General features: G+C 38.3%; 1 non-coding gene across 1 annotated transcript; it reads left to right on the top strand.

Annotated features, from left to right (window-relative positions):
• The first annotated feature begins 4184 nt into the window (after nt 1-4184).
• TRNAC-ACA (transfer RNA cysteine (anticodon ACA)) lies at nt 4185-4256 on the top strand. The gene has a single exon. It is a non-coding gene; the product is annotated as a tRNA-Cys (tRNA).
• The last annotated feature ends 15216 nt before the right edge of the window (nt 4257-19472 follow it).

The following is a 19472-nucleotide window of genomic DNA, read 5'->3' on the forward strand; positions in this document are numbered from 1 at the left end:
TATATATTAGGCATATCCTAAGATATCTTAGATATTGGACAGAATGAGCTATATGTTAATATCATCAAGGAGCATTCTACTTTGAACTAGTTAAAGGGGCCTAGGAATTGATTGAGAGTTAAGCCAAACAACTTCTTTAACAACTTAGAAGGCTTCCCACCCACTACCTCCCTTCCACCCCTTCCCTGGATTCCATGGACTGACATCCAAAGTCAGACATCATATCAAGACATCTCAGTAGCTGGCATTGCCTAAGTCTCAGACTTTAGTTTATGCACTTGAGTCTCAGATTAATGGCTTTCATTTTGGTCTCTACCTAAGAATAACATTAAACAACAACTGTGCTTTGAGCCACCAGTAATTTGCCTCTTGATCCTAGGCTCCATCCCAGCTGCTGCTTTCCATTTAAGTTAGTTGTTCCCTCTGTCAGTCAGTCACTCCTGGAGTGCATGACAGCAGATGAGTGGGAACACATCCCAATTGTGTCTCCTGGGATGACTCCTCCCTGCCTTTTCTGGCAAGAACCTTAACTAACAGCAGAGCATTCCATCTTTTCCAGTCCTTGGTTTCATTTCATTGGATTTTTAGCCAACTCAGATCACAGGCCACAGGCAGAAATTGTTTCCATGAGCATAATCCTAATTTTCATTCCTTTGTGCTTTGAAATGGGCCAATTTCAGCTGAGCCTAAGTGAGGTTTTTCATTGCAGGACCTTACAGAAGGCCACAATAAGCAGCACTCTTAACTCTCTCCTTATCAAGTTTTTTATTGGAAAACTTCAAGAGGCACATGGTCTCAATTCCAAGAAATAAGATTAAATATTTTACTCTACTCATTACCAGGGATTATTAGCTTTGTGCCCAAGATGGAAAGTCTGCTTTCTATCCTATGTTTGCCTGTTCCATCTTTGTGTTTTTTAAGATGTATTTATTTATTTTTGGCTGCACTGGGTCTTTGTTGCCGCACACGGACTTTCTATAGTGGTGGTGGGTAGGGGCTACTCTTTGTTGTGTTGGCCGGCTTCTCATTTTGGTGGCCTCTCGTGGCAGAGCACAGCTAGGGTGTGTGGGCTCAGTAGTTGTGGCTTGAGGGCTTAGTTGCTCCGAGGCATGTGGGATCCTCCCAGGCCAGGAATTGAACCAGTGCCCCTTACATTGGCAGGCATATTCTTAACCACTAGACCACCAAGGAAGCCCCTATTCTATCCTTGCTTTCCTCATTTCTTATGCTTCCAGTTTCTTTCATTTTTAATTTTTTAAAAATTGTGTGAGGACTCTTTCCATTTTAAGTGACAGAATGCCACATGGTCTGGTTTGGGTCTAGGGAACATGCTGTACCCTGGAGCCCAGAAGTGCATGGGCTAAAAGTAGGGGAAGAAGTGGGTGGTTCTCCAAGAGAGAAATTGGGGTACAGTGATTAAAATGATGGTCTATGAATATTGAGTGATTAAAAATCAACACATTTCCATTACATCTGGTTTCTCAGCTTAGCTGCTGAATGCTGCAGGAGATTATCACACAACCCTAAAGACTGGTGACATTTCAAGTTCATGTTCTTCAATTTTATTTTGACTTCAGTCCTACTCAGCTAACTTTTCACAAAGCCAGTGAAGCTTAAATAATCTTCAGGGCTTCTCATTTGCCTGAGCCCTTTTCAAGGTTCTGGGTGAGACCTTAGTGGTGTATTTGCATGATCACATGTATTTGTACAATGTGCAAAAGTAAGATATTTTAATGGTAATATTTCTGTATTCTTTCTCACTCTAGGACTCCTGACTCCACTTTGACTTACCTCTATCACATTGCTTTGTATTTTGGAAGGAAGTAGGCATTTTGGGATCCAAATTGAATTTGGGACACACTTTAATTTAGATTTAGTGAGATATACAGCTAAGTTAAGCTAAGTTAACGTAAGCCTATACAGTTAAGTTACTGCTAGCAAGCCTAGGGTAGGGATGGCTTCCAGGAATACTCCCACTCCTGACTGTGCTGACTCACACTCGACTGTGACGTGAAAATGCGTTTTGGTGCCTAACACAGGCATTACGAAGGTAGTGGGGGAGAAACAATATTTGCAGTATTTGGAGCCAGAAGCTAATCTGTGGAAAGTTCTTCCAGTCTTCACAAATGTAAAATTACAAGTAGAGAATTCAGCTCTCACTGAAACCTAGCAAAAAGAGAAGTTTTCTGTTGGGAAAATATTAAATAATACAATTAAAAATTCAGCTCACATGTAAGTTTCTTTGGGGATGGGAATAATGTAAAGGCGAATGTATCAGAATTCCTGTTTGCAGAAACCTTTAGCAGTATTACAAATGCCAAGTGTCTGTGTTGAAATCTCATGTTTTATACATTCCAAACATTAATATTAAAAAATAAAATTTGAGCAATGACCTCACCCTCTTGCTATCCATTTGAAATGTATTCCCAATTCAATCTGGGACCCCTCTCATTTTATTTATTTTGTTAGATGAAAAGTGGAATATTTATTTCAAAACACATTACTCTTTCATTGCTACATCTACATGCTTAGTCGCTAAGTTGTGTTTGACTCTTTGCAGCCCCATGGTCTGTAGCCCACCAGGCTCCTCTGTCAATGGGATTTCCCAGGCAAGAATACTGGAGTGAGTTGCCATTTCCTCCTCCAGGGGATCTTCCTGACCCAGAGATCGAACCTGTGTCTCCTGCACTCCTGCATTGCCAGTGGATTCTATACCACTGAACCACTTGGAAAACTCCACTTTATTAGCGAACCAAATACTATATAATTTGCCTTTTCTATTTATCGTGCTCTACGTTGCCCATTTTTCCCTCTTGGCATTTGTCTTTGCCTTGGCAATTTGTAAGAGTTTTTCTAATGTACAGAAGATGTAGCCTTTGCATCAGTTTATCTTGGCTCTGGCTATCTGCTTTTGGTTATTTAAACCACTTGCTGACATTCCTGTCTTCCTGTGTTCTCTCTTCTCCCCTTTTTTCAGGTCATGAGCATTTCTTAGGGTAGTCTTCTGTAAAATTCTCCAATCCTATTTGTCAATGATAAATCCTTTGCAGTCTGTTCCCAAAGTGTAACTCTCTATACTTACTTTTCCTAATGCCATTTACAGTCAGAATTCCTTGTTTATTGTTTGCCTTCTGCAACCGTGTAAATTTCATTAGGGTAAGGATTGTGTAACTGTTGTTTACTTTTGTGTGGCCAGAGTCATCACTTCTCTGCTCTCTTTGCTAATAGAACCCTATTCTGGTGTCTACCCTGTCCCCTCCCCAGCTCAGTCCATGTTCCTCGGTAGACTATATGCACACCCCACCCTAAGAGTAGCTCTGATTGACCTAGTAGCTATCTCCTTTGCCAATAAATTTTTCACGATTGGGAATGTGCCGCTTTTGAACCAGTGAGGCACCAGGAGAGATTTGATGGGAGTATTTACTTTGTCTTCTGGGGAAACTTCCAGAACACAATCCTCTCTTCTTCTGGACATGTGATATGTGGAAATCTGATTCTTCTGTAAGACTGAGAACGAAGTCAGTGCATGAGGAAGGGAAAGCCAAAAGAATCTCAGTGAAACGGAGCTGGTGTTCATAGATTATGTCACTCCTGAAACCCACATGACTGCTGGACTTCTGGTTATGCGTGCCAATACGTGTCTTTAGTTAAGCCATGGGTTTTCTACTGCTTGCAGCCAAATTCACTATACCTAAGCTATATGATCATTCTTTTTTTTTTTTTTTTATATTACCATTCTTAATACTCAACAAAAACTTATTGGATCAAACAGAAAATTCTCACCCACATATGATACATGTGTTTTCCTTGGTATATAGTTTCTTTATTTCCTCATGTTTTTGTTTTGTTTAATTATAAGATAATAAGTATTCATTTTTAATAGTCAAAGCAATGTAGACATATAGAAAAAAAACCTTTACTTTCTTCTTTCTAATTATACCTTTCTGCAGTAACCAGTTGACCATTAGTTATATGTACTTAGATATTTACTTCTATGATTATAGAAACTTATAAACATCTATTATGTTTTGTTTGCTTATTTTTTCATTTTATAAAATCTGGGGTCATACTATATACATTATTGTAGAATATCTTTGTTTTTTAATTAATAGATCATGGCTGTTTTTATAGGTCTGTCTACATAGATATAACTCATTCTTCTTAATAACTGCATACCACAGCTCTCCTTGGTGGCTCAGATGGTAAAGCGTCTGCCTACAATGCAGGAGACCCAGGATCAATCCCTGGGTTGGGAAGATCTCCTGGAGAAGGAAATGGCAACCCACTCCAGTATTCTTGCCTGGAAAATCCTATGGATGGAGGAGCCTGGTGGGCTGCAGTCCATGGGGTCGCAAAGAGTTGGACACGATTAAGCGACTTCACTTTCACTTTCACAGCTCTATCTCTTTGCTTCTTTGCTCTGCTCAAATGTTTCTCATAGAGTTTTATTCAAATTATTTTCTTTAAGTCTGGGCCTTTAACTGTTTCCTCTTTTATTGTTCTACTTTAATTTTGCCTCTGAATTTGGAGCATTAGAAGAAAACAGTAATTGATGAGAGTCACTTAGGGAAAGGTGAGTAAACTTCACAGCATTAAGACAATTAGCTTACCATTTGGAATTTTGTTTATTTATTTATTAAAAGACAGGTTGTCCTTTCTTCTGCTTATAATTGGAAATTGTTTTTCTCTGTGCCTTTTGTAAGAAACTGCACCTGAGGAACAGCCCCAGGGAGACTTCAGCTACCACAGGGATCCAGAAATTAGATAAAATCCAGAAAGATCCAATATTTTAAGCCTAACCCAGCAAATAAGGACTATGTTCTTCTTTTGAGTTGAATATTTAACTCTTAGGTATATTACTTTATTTATCATCACTGGGGGACACACCTTTTATTTTTTAATATTAATTCTTGCCGATTAGGGATAGTTTAATTCCTTGTTAGTAGATATGCTCTAGTAAATGAGTTTATGATGTCAGTTATATGGCACTTCTCTCCACCTCCCTTGGAAGGCAGAAAAAGATATGAAAGAAGAGGAAACTGGTTTTAAACGGAGGGGAAACTAAAATGACCTGACACAGTTATGCTCAAGGGGACATGCAATCAGGATTTTCCCTGGTTTCTCTAAGAACAGTTCATTCTTGACAACAGCAAAACCTTATTTCAGAGAGAGAAAAAAAAAAGTCGAGAGAGAGAGGAAGGATGATATGAACTAAATTGGACAATATCATAAGGGCAAGACACAGGGAGTCACAATATTTCCAAGCAGTTTTTATCAGCTTAACACCAAGGAGAGCCAAAGTGAACACCCTGTGGTAAATTAACCTATACACCAAAGAGATAAAGGCAGCTGTGGTTTCTGTGTAAGTTCAAAGCACAGATGAAAATTAGCTCCTCTGGGTATAGTCATTTTAGACTCCAGGAACATGGGTAATTTTCTGAGGTTAGAAATATTGCAAAAGTTGAAAGAATGATTTTTCCTGAGATAACCGGACTCAGCTTGTCTAAGTATTAAATGAGCCAAGGCTTAGGGGGAATCAATCCTGATCTATTCATCAAGTCATTGAAAACAGAAACGAATGAGCCAATAGATGAACAAAGCAAGACCAAAAATCCTTTTACTTTTATTCTTAGAATAGAAATGTCAACATATTTGGGTTTTCTTAGTTTTGATTTTTTTTTTATCACAATGAGCTGAGTTTTTATTTTATGAAATACCCTTTTTCCTGGATGGAATATGCTGATAGTTTTCTGTAGGTGGAGTGATAAAGAGAGAAGCTTGAGAACAGAGGGAAATTCTCGCTCAGTTGTACTAATGGCCTAGAATCTGTAATCCACTGAAGGTTAATAAAAACAAGTTACTAAGTACTCTGGGGTTCATTTGGATCCTTTTTTTTGACATAATCAGAATTTTCTATTCTGCAGCCAGTAGTATTTTAAAATGATGTTCCAGGTAATTTTAGTTTGCTCTTTGCGTGATTTTGTTATAGCATATAGGGGCCTATTTCTAGGAAGATTGCATTTTGAGCACCAATTTCTACTTTAATTTAAAGGCTCCATGTTTACTGGCTTCAAAGCAGTTAACAGCAGAAAATTTATCCTTAATAGCTTAAACTTGATTTAATCAGGCAGCAATTAGCATGCCAGACTGCATAATCTGCAATTAGAGAAGAATTCTGGCATGCTCTGACTCTTCTCTTACCAGAGATACAAATTACCACAAGTTTCTGGTTAAGTTTTATAGGTCAGCACAGGGTGAGAGGAATTTAGTGAAATTTTGGTGCAGGTGGAGTAATTTATTTTGGCTTTACTGTGAGTCATGTAGGACCTTAGTTCCCCGACCAGTAATTGAACCCGTGCTCTCAATGGTGGAAGCATGGAGTTTCAACCACTGGACCACCAGGGAAGTCCCTGGAGTAGTCTTTCTTTACTTACTCATTTAATCTGCATCATAATTTAGATTCAATAGAGTTCCAGTGATGATGTTTTGGCAATGTTTAAAAGAATGGAAATTGAGATTAAAACATGTAGCTTGAATATTTTTATACCTTGAATATATTTATACCTGGTCTCCTTTAAAATTCATTTAGGTGACGATATGATCCACACAGTTCAATAAGATAAAATAATTTAAGGGAGCATAAGGACAAGAAGACTAAGGATGTAAGATGAAATTGGGAATAAAGTGAGTATACAAAGTGCATGTGCGTGGCACAAACTCTAATCTGAGCTTCTTACAGCCAATTCAAAGAGGGAAATACGATCTTTCAGGAGAATCTCAAGAGTCCACAAGATAAGCAAAATTCAGTCTCAGTAGGAGTAAAACTATTCCTGACATTGAGATCAGAAATCACTTCCAGTTTTCTTTCAAACAGAAGACACTGGAGATCATTTTGAATAGAATTCGTAATATCACCTTAACAGAAAGCATTCAGTTCAGTTCAGTTGCTCAGTCGTGTCCGACTCTTTGCTACGCCATGAATTGCAGCACTCCAGGCCTCCCTGTTCATCACCAACTCCCGGAGTTTACCCAAACCCATGTCCATCAAGTCAGAAAGCATAGTTTCCTAGAAATTTCTAAAACTTTCTCACTATTCGTCAAAAACATCATTTAAGATCAAATTTAAGTCAGAACAATTCCTCAGGAGGGAAAACTATAAAGCTGAACATGTACCTTCCTTTCTTAGTCTGGCATATACTGGAGCTAGTGCTTACTGAGGGGAATTGATAGTGTACTGACCCTTTAGGAAGTCTTCCATAAAGAGCGCTCCTTTCCAAAGAACTTCTGAACACTGTGACTTTGAAGTAATGTTCCCTAAGCTGAACCATGGCAATTTGTGTTTCATTAAATGCATTGCTAGGAGCCTTGGCTGGGTGTAGTGACAGCATCAGGTGGAACTGCGCAATCTCTTGGACACTAGCCTCACAGTTTATCATAATCTCTAAAACAAATGAAACTCAGCTTAAGATTCCCAGTAAATGGAGTGATAGCAACTGTACCTGCTTGCAGTTCTATTTTATTTTTCAGTTGACCTCTATTTTTGAGGCTGGTTGCTTTTTTATCTCTGCTACTGGATTGTGTAAGTTCCTTGAGGACAAGAACTGAAGAGTTTGCAGATAAAGGACTCCAGTTCTGAACAGACTGTGGGGACTTGATCCCTGATGAACGAGTTAGTGTTTCCTGGGAAAATTTATTTATCTTTTTGAAATCTCACATTCTCATCAGTAAGATGATGATAATAATGTCAACTTTATAGAGTTGTTGTGAAGATAAAAATGTAGTTAATGTATAGTGTTAGATATTATTGCTTTCCTTAGTTTTAATCTTTGTGGCATGAGAGCAGTGTGATATAATGGATATTATACCATCTTCAAAGTCAGGTCTATGGTTGGGTTTGTGCATTCTTGAACAATTTACTTAATATTCCTATTATTCCAGTGTCCTTGTCTCTAAAGTGAGAGTAATTGCGCTACTATCTAGAGTTGTGTGGAGTTTGAAAAAACACAATGTGATCACATGTTATATATAGGTGTAACTTTCCTAATGTGTAAAGAATTCCTAAAACTGTAAATACCAGCAACCCCATAAAAGATCACTAAAAGGCAGGAGCAATTATAGAAAAAGAATAAGAATGTCCATAAGCATATGAAAGAATGTTCAGCCCCACTCATAATATGAGAAATAAAAATGAAATACATGAGATACCATTTCTCACATATGAAGTTGGTTGAAATCTAAAAGCTTGAGAACACACTATCATTTGCTGACTGCAGATGTAGCAAAATGCTACAACAGCTGTGGAAGAATATCTAGCAATAGTGACCAAAATTATAGATGCATTTTATTCTTTGTCCCAGAAATCTCACTTCTGGGTATCTCTTCTATAGTTATATGTACGTGTGTGCTCAGTTGCTTCAGTTGTGTCTGACTCTTTACGACCTTATGGACTATAGCCTGCCAGGCTCCTCTGTCCATGGGATTCTCTAGGCAAGAATACTGGAGTGGGTTGCCATGCCCTTCGCTAGGGAATCTTCCCAATGAAGGGACTGAACATGAGTCTCCTGCATTGCAGGTGGGTTCTTTACTGACTAAGCCACCAGGGAAGCCCATAGTTATATGCTGTTTTTGTTCAGTCATCCAGTCATGTCCGACTCTTTGCAACCCCATGGACTGCAGCACGCCAGGCCTCCCTGTCCCTCACCATCTCCCGAAGCTTACCCAAGTTCATGTCTTTTGCACTGGTGATGTTATCCAGTTATCTCTTCTTCTGTTGTTCCCTCCTCCTCCTGCCTTCAATCTTTCCCAGCATCAGGCTTTTTTCCAATGAGTAAGCTGTTCGCATCAAGTGACTAAAATACTGGAGTTTCAGCTTCAGCATCAGTCCTTCCAATGAATATTCAGGGTTGATTTCCCTCAAGATTGACTGATTTGATCTCCTTGCTATCCAAGGGACTCTCAGGAGTTATACATTATATGTACACAATATATACAGTTACATGAACACAAATACAAAATGGCACATCTATAAACCTAGTCATTATGGCTTAGTTTACAATATCTTGGTTTTCCAATAGCAAAAGAGGGGAAACATCATGAGTGACCAGTAATGGGGACCTGGTTCACCACACAATGGTGTACTGTGCAGTTGCATAAAGAATGAGGGCCTCCAGACTATGAACACAGTGGGGGAAGGAAACGGTGGGATGTGTGGAGAGAGTAGCATTGGAACATATACATTACCATATATAAAGTGGATAGCCAGTGGGAATTTGCTGTATGACGCAGCAAGCTCAAACCCAGTGCTCTGTGACAACCTGGAGGGGTAGGACGGGGTGCGAGATGGGAGGGAGGTTCAAGAGGGAGGGGACATATGTATACCTATGGCTGATTCATGTTGATGTATGGCAGAAACCAGCACAATATTGTAAAGCAATTATCCTCTAATTAAAAGTAAAATTAAAAAAACAATAAAAATTTTGCAAGGATTATAAAAATAAATTAATTAATTAAAAAAAAAAGAATCTCTCTTCTCTCTCTCTTTAGTTGCTAAGTTGTGTCCAATTCTTGGGACCCCACGGACTGGGGCCCGCCAGGCTCCTCTGTCCATGGGATTCTCCAGGCAAGAATACTGGAATGGGTTGCCATTTCCTTCTCCAGGGGATCTTCCTGACCCAGGAATCGAACCTGGGTCTCCTGCATTGCAGGCAGATTCTTTACTGACTAGGCTATGGCATCCATATTGTGCTGATGTGAAATCTCCAGAATACATTACTGTTAACTGAAAAAGCCCGGAGGAGTGTTGTGTACATTCCAAGCTACCTTTTATCTAACAAAGATGAGAAAAGAGGAATATATGTTTGTGTTTGTTTATATTTGAATGAAGATGTTTTAGAATGATTAAGAAACTAATTAGTTTTGATTAGATTTAATTAAATTAATTTTAATTATACTACTTGGATGAGTGGACAAGGTGAACAGGAATGGGGATGGAATTAAGATTTCTCGATACATTAGGAAAATTTTAATACTTTATTTTTTAGTGAAGTTTCAGATTCACAGCAAAATGGAGTGGAAAGTACAGTGGTTTCCCATATACCAACTGTCCCCACACACATGCAGTCTCACTCATTGTCAACATTCACCTACAGAATGGTATAATTGATAAATCTATACTGACACATTATTATAACCAATAGTCCACAGCTTACATTATGGTTTTCTCTTTATATTCTGTGGGTTTGGACAAGTTTATGATGACTTACGTTCACAATTTTAGGACAGAGTAGTTTTGTCCTAAAAATCCCCGGTGCTATACCTAGTCATTCCTTTATTCTAACTCCTGGCAAACACTGATATTTTTTAACTATCTCTATAATTTCTTTTCCAAAAATGTCCTGTGGTTGGAATCACACAGTAAGCAGCCCCTTCAGATTGACTTCTTTCACTTAGTAATCTGTGTTTAAGGTACCTCCATGTTATTTTCATGGCCTGATAGCCCTGACCAGGGATCGAACCCAGGCCCCATGCATTAGGAGCATGGAGTCTTAGCCATTTGACCACCAGAAGTCCCTCAACAAATATTTTTGGAGAGCCCATTATATGCCAGTTATGTTCTTGCCATATGTAACACACCAGTGAACAAAATATACAAATATCCCCTTCCCCCGTTACAGCTTGTATTCTCTTGAGGGAGAAACAGAAGGTAAATAAGTAAATTATATAGTATCTTAAACGATAAGTCCATGCAAATAATAGAGCAAAGGAGAGTGAGGTAGGAGGTAAGTTTCTATTTTTAATAGGGAGGCCAGGCCTTATCATGGTGATGATATCTGAATAGTGATCTAGAAGAAGAGACGAAACTTGGAATGCTGATATCTGGGCAAGAGTGTTCCAGGCAGAAGAAAATACAAAAGCCCCAGGACTAGAATATGCTTGGCATGGCATGAGATTCCACAGCTTCATGAGACGTGTGAGCAGAGAAGAGCATGGGAGAGTAAGTGGTCTGGGGGTAAACATTCACATCTGTAGAGCCTCATAAGCCACTGTGAGGAGCTTTGATATTCACTGTACGTAAGTTGAGAAGTTAGAGGATATTGAGCAGAGAGGTGATGTGATCTGACATACATTTGAAAAGAATCACCATAGCTGCTGCGTTGATAACAGAATGGTATGGGGAGAAATATGGAATCAAGGAGGCTAGTTACAAGGCTATTGAAAAAATGTAGGTAGATGATGGTTGTGGCTTGGACTAGAGGGTAGCAGAGGAGGGGGTGAGAGACGATTGTATTAATATATACTTTGAAGACAGGCTCGACAGGACTTCCTGATCTGTTGAATATGGGATATAAAAGAATATGAGGAATAAAAATCACTCCAAGGTTTTGGGCCAGGTAATTGGAAAAATAGAGCATCAGTATTAAGACGGGGAAGCATGTGTGTGGGCAAACTTGGGGATGGAAATCAAGACTTTGATTTGGAGTGTGTTAAGAATGAGAGTCTATCAGACATGCTAAGTATAGAACTTAGATTAGTGTCCAAAATATTAATGCTACAGAATACTATATAAGTAATAACTATTATTATTAACAGAAATTTCCCCACTGTAATTGCAGATTTTCAAGTACATCCTTATAGTTCTGTCCATTTTTGCTGTTTTATTTGAAGTAAGTTAGGTTTATAAAAGTTTAGAACTGATATATCATCCTGGTGAATTTTTCTTTTATCATGTACTGACTCTTCACTCCTAATGATGATTTTCTCTTTAAACTCAGTTTCAAATTATTGTGAAATAAATCTACCACCTTTTTTGGTTATTTATCTGGTATATGTTTTTTACTACTTTACTTTCAATCTTTATTATTATAGTTTAGGTATATTCCTTATAAACTGCACACAGCCAGATATTAAAGTTTCAAAATCCAATTTGAAGAATCTGCCATCTAAATGGAGTTTTATTCCATTTTTATTTATAAAGTTACTAACATATTTAGTTTTGTTTATGTCACTTTTTAAATTTATTTCATAACCAATAGTGCTTTCTATTTACTATGCATTTTTTTGCATTTTTCCTTTTGCAAAATTGAACTAGTTCCTTACTATTTATTTTCTCTCTACTGATTTGTGACCAATACATTTAATTTCTATTTTTTTAATTGGGAACTTTACATTTTAAACAGTTCATGAACATTTAAATTTTAACATTTAATGAGAATAGTATTTAATTTTCTCATTAAGTAGGAACCATCTGTTGATACTGAGGTAGGAAGAAGAGCATTGGAGTTGCGAGTAGAATAGAGTAAAATTGAAGCCACTGTGGAGAGAGGGTGTTAAATAGTGCATCGTAGTTGGAACGGCAGGTAGTGTTGGGAGCCTGTCTGGGTTGATGGATGTGAGTTTATTATTTTAAATTTTTATTTATTTTAAATTTTACTTATTTATTTTTGGCTGTGTTGGGTCTTCATTGCTGCATGGGCTTTTCTCTAGTTGTGGTGAGTGGGGCTACTCTCTAGTTGAAGTGTGTGGGCTTCTCACTACTCTGGCTTTTCTTGTTGCAGAGCACAGGCTGAATAACCTGTGGATCTTCCTGGATCAGGGATTGAACCTGCATCTCCTGCACTGGCAGGCAGATTCTTTACCACTGAGCCACTAGGGAAGCCCTGGACGTGAGTTTAAAATGAAATCATTCTACCTTATTTTATGATTTTTGTCAGCCAATGTAAAGAATATAATAGTTACAGTCAAATAGGTTTGAGATTTTTTTCTAAAAGCAGCAGAAAAAGCCTAAGAGGATAAGAAAATTTGAGTATTTTAAGACTCTAGTTGAAGTTATAGACCGTTTAATCAATATAAATAAGAAAGGAAAGGAAACATAGACTGAAAGCAAGAAGATTGGTTAATGAAGCAGAGATCTCAGTGAGACTCAGGGAGGAATATTTTAGCCAGCCAGCTGAAAGGAGAGAAGTTTGTGGAATATTTGAATAATTGATTTTAGATGTATTGAAATTAGAGAGTTAGAAAGTTTCTAGAAGATAGCTGGACTGGAACCACAGAGACAAGGGTTTAAAATAGACACTGAAGTTTTTTCAGAATGATGCTAAAGCTCAGGGTAGAGAGGAGGGTTATGAGCCAGGTCCACTGTCTTTGGAAGGGGCATAATGAGGTGGTCTGTAGGGGACAGCGACAGAGAAGTGAGGAGAGGAAATGACCTCCACACGACCAGCATTGTTTGTTTAGTTTCATTTATTAAAAAGTGGATTTATCTCCTGGAATACAATGAAGAACAAGAAGTGCCTCAATCCATTCAGTCAGGGTTTTGCTTAGACATAAAATCTGATTATTTTGAAAGTTGGGACTTTATTTGGATGTGATGGAATGCCTTTGGAGTGTCTTCAGCAGAAGAATAACATGATCCATTTCATTATTCAGAAGAATGATTTGGCTTCCTTGTGAAGTATCAATTACAGTGGTTGAATGTGAAAGTAGGACGATGCTCTATTAGTGGAGGTGGACAAGAGGGTGGGTTGTACTTGGGTGGCAGCTGTGGCAAGGTGGGAAGAAGTCAAATTCTGGAAAATTTCAATGTTTCGTTTTCTTTAGTGGCCATATCAGTTACTCACAGGACACCTACCAATATGGACTCAGTGGGAGGGCAAGCTTCTAGCCCAGAGTCCAAATATAAAAGTTGATTCCAAAGAGGTAGACACTGGCAAGGCCTCCTTCTGTTTGTCCAGCTTTTGTCCAGCATCCCAGTGCTTAGGTTGCGACTCATGAAGCTCTGGTGAGTGCCGAGTGTGCTATAATCAGCACACAACAAGGATCAGTCATCCCAACTAATACAGTCTGAGAAATATGTAGCACTGTAGAATGTGAGAATACTGTGTTCTCACTGGAAAATTTGCATTTAAACTCATCCAACCCAAAGGTACTCCTGGGCAGGTGAACAAGGGGGCCCTTAGCCTTGGGCTCAGCATTCAACTCCTATTCAATTCCATGCAGCTTCTCCTCAGGACCAGAGTCTGCTGAAGTCACTTTGTCTTCTCTCTTCTCAGCTTGAGCTTTCTGCTTTCCCTTCTGGTGATCTTTCTCTTTTTGCTGGATCTTCTTAGGCTAGGCTTCCCTGGTGGCTCAGCAGTAAAGAAGCTGCCTGTCAATACAGGAGTTGTGGGTTCGATCTCTGGGTCTGAAAGATTCCCTGAAGAAGGGAATGGGCTACCCACTTGAGTATTCTTGTCTGGAGAATCCCAAGCATAGAGGTGCCTGGTGGGCTACAGTCCACTGGGTTGCAAAGAAGTTGGACACAACTTAGCGACTGAACAGCAACAACTGAAGAGTATTCCACAACATCTTAGGCTAGCTCTCTGCAAATGTTTTAACATAAAGTTAGGCCATTTCCTCATATGAGATTTTTTTCCCCCACAAATAAAATCTAATATGAGGTAGTTATAGCTGCCTCAAGACAGTACAGAATTGGAGTTGGTAGATTCAGAGAGGGAACCAGCGGTTGGTATGGAAACCCTGGGGGGGAGAAGGCTCCTGGAACTACTTGTTAAGGCACAGTGGGATGCAGCCAATGATGATAGTAGCTAATGAGTCATTTTCACCCACCTGGAGCATCGTAGTCCTCTCGTAAGCCCCCAAGGGCTCCAGGGTTTACTTGACATCCTCCTTACTGAGGTTCAAAGGGCCTGGGTGCTGGTTACAGTGGGAACACAGTATTGCTGCCAACAAAACACAGCTACTCATTGCTCACTGTCTTTGCTCTCAAGCACTCAGAATCTGTCACTAACAGGTATTGTGATATCCCAGGTGGAAATTTGCAGAGAAATTCAGGTGGGAAGTAGATTTTGCCCAAAATGAGATGTGGTTGTGCTGAGAGTCCCATGTTACTGAGAAGTGATGATGACCTTCAGGCTTGGAGTTGGTCTCAGGATTTGTGCACAGGGCCCTGCAGGAAAAGGACTATCTAGAAAACTTTTGAATGTGGACGAGCTGACAGGACTTGATGGTTTAGATGTAGTATTTGTGAGAGAGCGAGAAGCCAAGAGAATACTTAGATTTTGGATCTCTTTCAGCTTTATCTTTTACAATGTTTTACTTTTCTTCTCTTCTGTGAACTTTCTCTATATTTTGTGAGCTATTTATTTGTGGGTTAATTAAGGTATGAGGTCTGGAAGAAATAGGGACTCATATGCATTTCCACTGGGATGTTTCTAGGCATTTGCTAATCCTCTATTTTCTTGTTTAGAAAACTCACTTTGTAAGCCTTTTAAGATTAGCACATAACTTATAAAATAAAGAAAAAGAACCTTAGAGACTGATAGCTTTTCACCTACTACTGACTTCTCATTGCAGTGCAAATGCCAAATGTGCCTTTCATCTTTCCCAGTAAAGTGAAATTGTATTTTGGGAACTCTGGTACAAGTTAAAGAGATTGAGGTTAGTATGATCTGAGTGTCCTAACTGAAGAGTAATTGAGGTCTTGTGATTTTTCTATTGCATGAACTTAGGAAACAATGAGGTACAGAAAAAAACCTAGGAAATTTGTCAAATGGTATGAAGTCTGGAATTTGATGAAATTTAAAAATGTAGGTGGCTAGCATTGTTCTGTTTGGAGAAGGAACTGACAACCCCCTCTAGTATTCTTGCCTGGAGAGTCCCATGGACAGAGTAGCCTGGTGGGGTACAGTCTGTGGGGCTGTAAAAAGTTGGACACAACTGAGTGACTAACACACACACAGCATTGTTCTATCTGCTCTCTTGAAGTTTAAAACTCTTCAAAATGCTTCATATGGACATTTTCTCCTGCTTCTCTGTGTGATCATACCTCAAATTCAGGCTTTTTAGGACAGAATTTTTGGAAAGCTTGGGTAAACAAGGGGAATTTTCAGAAAAGACTAGGCTAGGGATTTGGCTAGAGCTGAAAAACCTACAGCCCAAAAAACTACTGACTGTGTGAAATCTTTAATTTACTTAAATTCTTCTCATAAGGGTCTGCTGAAAATCTCCCTAAAGTCATTTGAATAAGAGTGAATAGTTATGACTTTGGAGCATATTGAATATCCATATGTTTAAAACTTCCAAGTAAAAGCCATTGTATGTGAGGTTGCTTATAATCGAGCAGTGTAATTTTTGTAGTCTATCAACACTGAAATAATCGAATGAATATCTGTAACAGCGCTTAATCTAAATCAGAGGGCGATGGCCTATGTGAATAAGCTTTTTCAAGAAACCTGGGAATTAACTTAAGTATATGTACTCCTTTACAGCTATAGAGCAGCTGCTTAAGCATACAACATGTTAAGCATACAACATGTTAAGCATGAAAACAGGGATTTTTTTTAGGACTCATGAGAAGAATTATGGTCTTACATCCAAACACACTGTACTATTTTGTAGCACTTTAAAATTTCATCTAAAAGTGATTTTGTTAGCTCACTGACTGGTAACTATCATTTGCAGTGTCTTTGTTTTTTTACTGACCTCTAAAAATACTCTCAATCAAAGCAGATTGTATTGTGTTTAAGTCATTGACAAGTAACTTTCTTTGTTAAGTTCAAAAAGTATGATATAAAAGTGACAGTATCTTATTGAGGTGGCAATAACCCAGGTGAAGAGTAAACGTAACTGTTTAAATCATGGGCAGGATTAAATGAAACAACATGAAAAAAATCCTTGCATGGTTAAAAACAGTTGTTAACACTATTGTGTTGAAGATTTCTTGATCCCTCTTGCTCAATTAAATGTCTTCTAAAATATTTGATTCATCTTCAGAAGAGAATATGAGATGTTTAAAAATGTTTCCTTTCAAAATTGCTTTCCATATTACAAATAAATTGAGCATAATTACTACTGTGATTATATTATAAATATAATCACTGTAATTTTATTTTTATTCATGTATTTATTCTTTGAGAAAGAATTGCACTAGAGTTAAAGAATTGTGGTGGTTAATATTAATATATGAGAAATTAGTTGGTGGTTATTTAATCAAAATGTGATTTTTTTATGTAAAAGGCAATCCCTCCCACTCAATCATGTTGTTTTTTCCAAGGTTAGCTAATCTTTTTAAATGAGAGGTTGAATATTCAGTGTGTGGATTAAGGATCTGTGTATAGCTTGTCCCCTTTTTTCTCTTGACTGGTGACATCATAGTGATGGTGCAGGCTTGACCACATATGCCAACCTAGAAATCAAACCTGTGCCATGCTATGTTATGCTCAACACGTCCATTTAATAGATTAAACAACTTTAACTGATGTTTTCTTGAAACATTTAATGAACGTTTATACTGTGTAACATTTTTGTGTCAGACATGTCGATCTAATTTATTTCATTAAATGTTTACATTTGTGAATTAATATGGGTGTTCCAACTTGTGAGTTAGTACAGAGTGACTTCTGGACTAGTTTAATTTACAGATAGCTTTTCCATTTATCCAGGTATTTTTCAAAAAATTATGTTCTTTGAACACTAGTCCACAGAAGAGGAAAATAAAAGACCCCATCTGCTAGCTCCTCATGTTCGAGAGGACTGATCTGGACTTTCTTTTCCTGGATGGAGGTGGGCAGGACACTGATAGCTCCTGTAAAGCACCACTTGCTTTCTTGGACCGCTATTTTCAGTTAGTTTACTTTGGGACAGTTGTAAAATGAGTTTCAAAGTTTTCCCTTCTTGCAGATGCCTCCACTGAACAACTGTCCTTCTGAGCATTTATATAAGAAGTGAGCAATATATGAGGATGTTTGACAAGTGAGTGATACTCTTCACTGATTTACTTCTTCCTCTGCGTCCAGTTGGAGGGATGAAGATTCAGTGATGTTTGGTTCCATTATGTCAGTCTAACTTAGAAGTTTAGCCGTGCATGCATGCTCAGTTGTTCAGTCATGTTGGACTCCGCGACCCCATGGACTGCAGCCCACCAGGCTCCTGTGTCCATGGAATTTTACAGGCAAGAAATAATAAAACTCAAAACATTTCAAGCCGTTTTGAATAGTCTAACAATAATTGCTGATTCATGGTAATTTTGAGCCAGAATGTATTCTGCATCCTGAATCTTATAAGGCTAGCATGGGTTTCTTTTTCAAAGTGAAGAAAAAATAAAAAGTTTCTGTGAAAGAAAAGCCTTATTACACAGGCTAATATCAGTTTGACCCTTTGATCCCAACTAACATAAGATACAGCTTCCCAGGTAGCACAGTGGTAAAGAATCTGCCTGCCAATTCAGGAGACACAAGAGACATGGGTCCCATCACTGGGTCAGGAAGATCCCCTGGAGAAGTAAATGGCAACCCACTCAAATATTCTTGCCTGGAAAAATTCCACGACAGAGGAGATCTACATTCCATGGGGTTGCAACGAGTCAGACACCACTGAGTGACTGGGCATAGCACACACAGCAAGGTGAGATAGTAAAAAACATGAAAAATATCAAGGATCAAAACAAAACATGAACTGGCTCATCAAAGTCTAGTGCTCATGCCACTTACTCATCCAGTTCCTGGTGCCTCTTCCTGGTAAAGATGCTGATCAGCAGCTATTGCCTAGTGGTGGGGATAGGAGTGTGTGGCTAGGATATAATATAATATTATGGCTAACCTCCATTTATAACTGCCTCAAAGTAAACTAACTAACTGCAAATGGGATTCAAGGAAGCACATGGTGCTCAGCACCAGAATATATTCTCCATATGGGCAAGGACTTCACTTTGTTTACTGCTGTATTCCCAGTGCCCAGTCCCTCAATTATATTCTTTGAATGATTTAATGACTCGAACAGTAGTAATTTGCATTCAGATAGACCATGTATTAGTTATGGCAAACTATTTTGATTTCTATGAAACTCAATGTCCCTGTCCTTTATTTATTTTTTAAATTTTAATTTTATTGGCAAACTGTTGATTTACAATGTTGTGTTAGTTTCTGGTGTATAGCAAAGTAATTCAGTTATACATTTACATATATCCGCTCTTTTTAAGATTATTTTCTCTTATAGGTCATCACAATATATTAAGTAGAGTTTCCTTAAGTAGAGTGGTGTACAGTATGTCCTTGTTGGTAATCTTTTTTTTTTTTTAGTATATTTTAATATTTATTTATTTGCTTCGTTGGGTCTTAGTTGTGGCATGCAGGATCTCTGTTGCAGCATGTGGGACCTTAGTTCTCTGACCAGGGATTGAACCCGTGTCCCCTGCATTACAAGGGGGATTCTTAACCACTGGACCATCAGGGAAGTCCCGGTAATCTATCTTGTATATAGTTTCTTGTATATAGTAGTGTGTGTGTGTTCATCCCAAGCTTCTGATTTATCCCTCCCTCCCCTGTTTCCCCTTTGGTAACCATAAGTTTATTTTCAATATCTGTAAGACTGTTTCTGTTCTGTAAACAAGTTCATTTGTATCATTTTTAAAAAATAAGATTCCAAATATGAGTGATATCATCTGATATTTGTCTCTGCCTGTCTGACTTACTTCACTT

The sequence above is a fragment of the Giraffa tippelskirchi genome, chromosome 9, assembly GCF_054371585.1.
Source record: "Giraffa tippelskirchi isolate mGirTip1 chromosome 9, T2T-mGirTip1v1.2.pri, whole genome shotgun sequence".
NCBI lineage: Eukaryota > Metazoa > Chordata > Mammalia > Artiodactyla > Giraffidae > Giraffa > Giraffa tippelskirchi.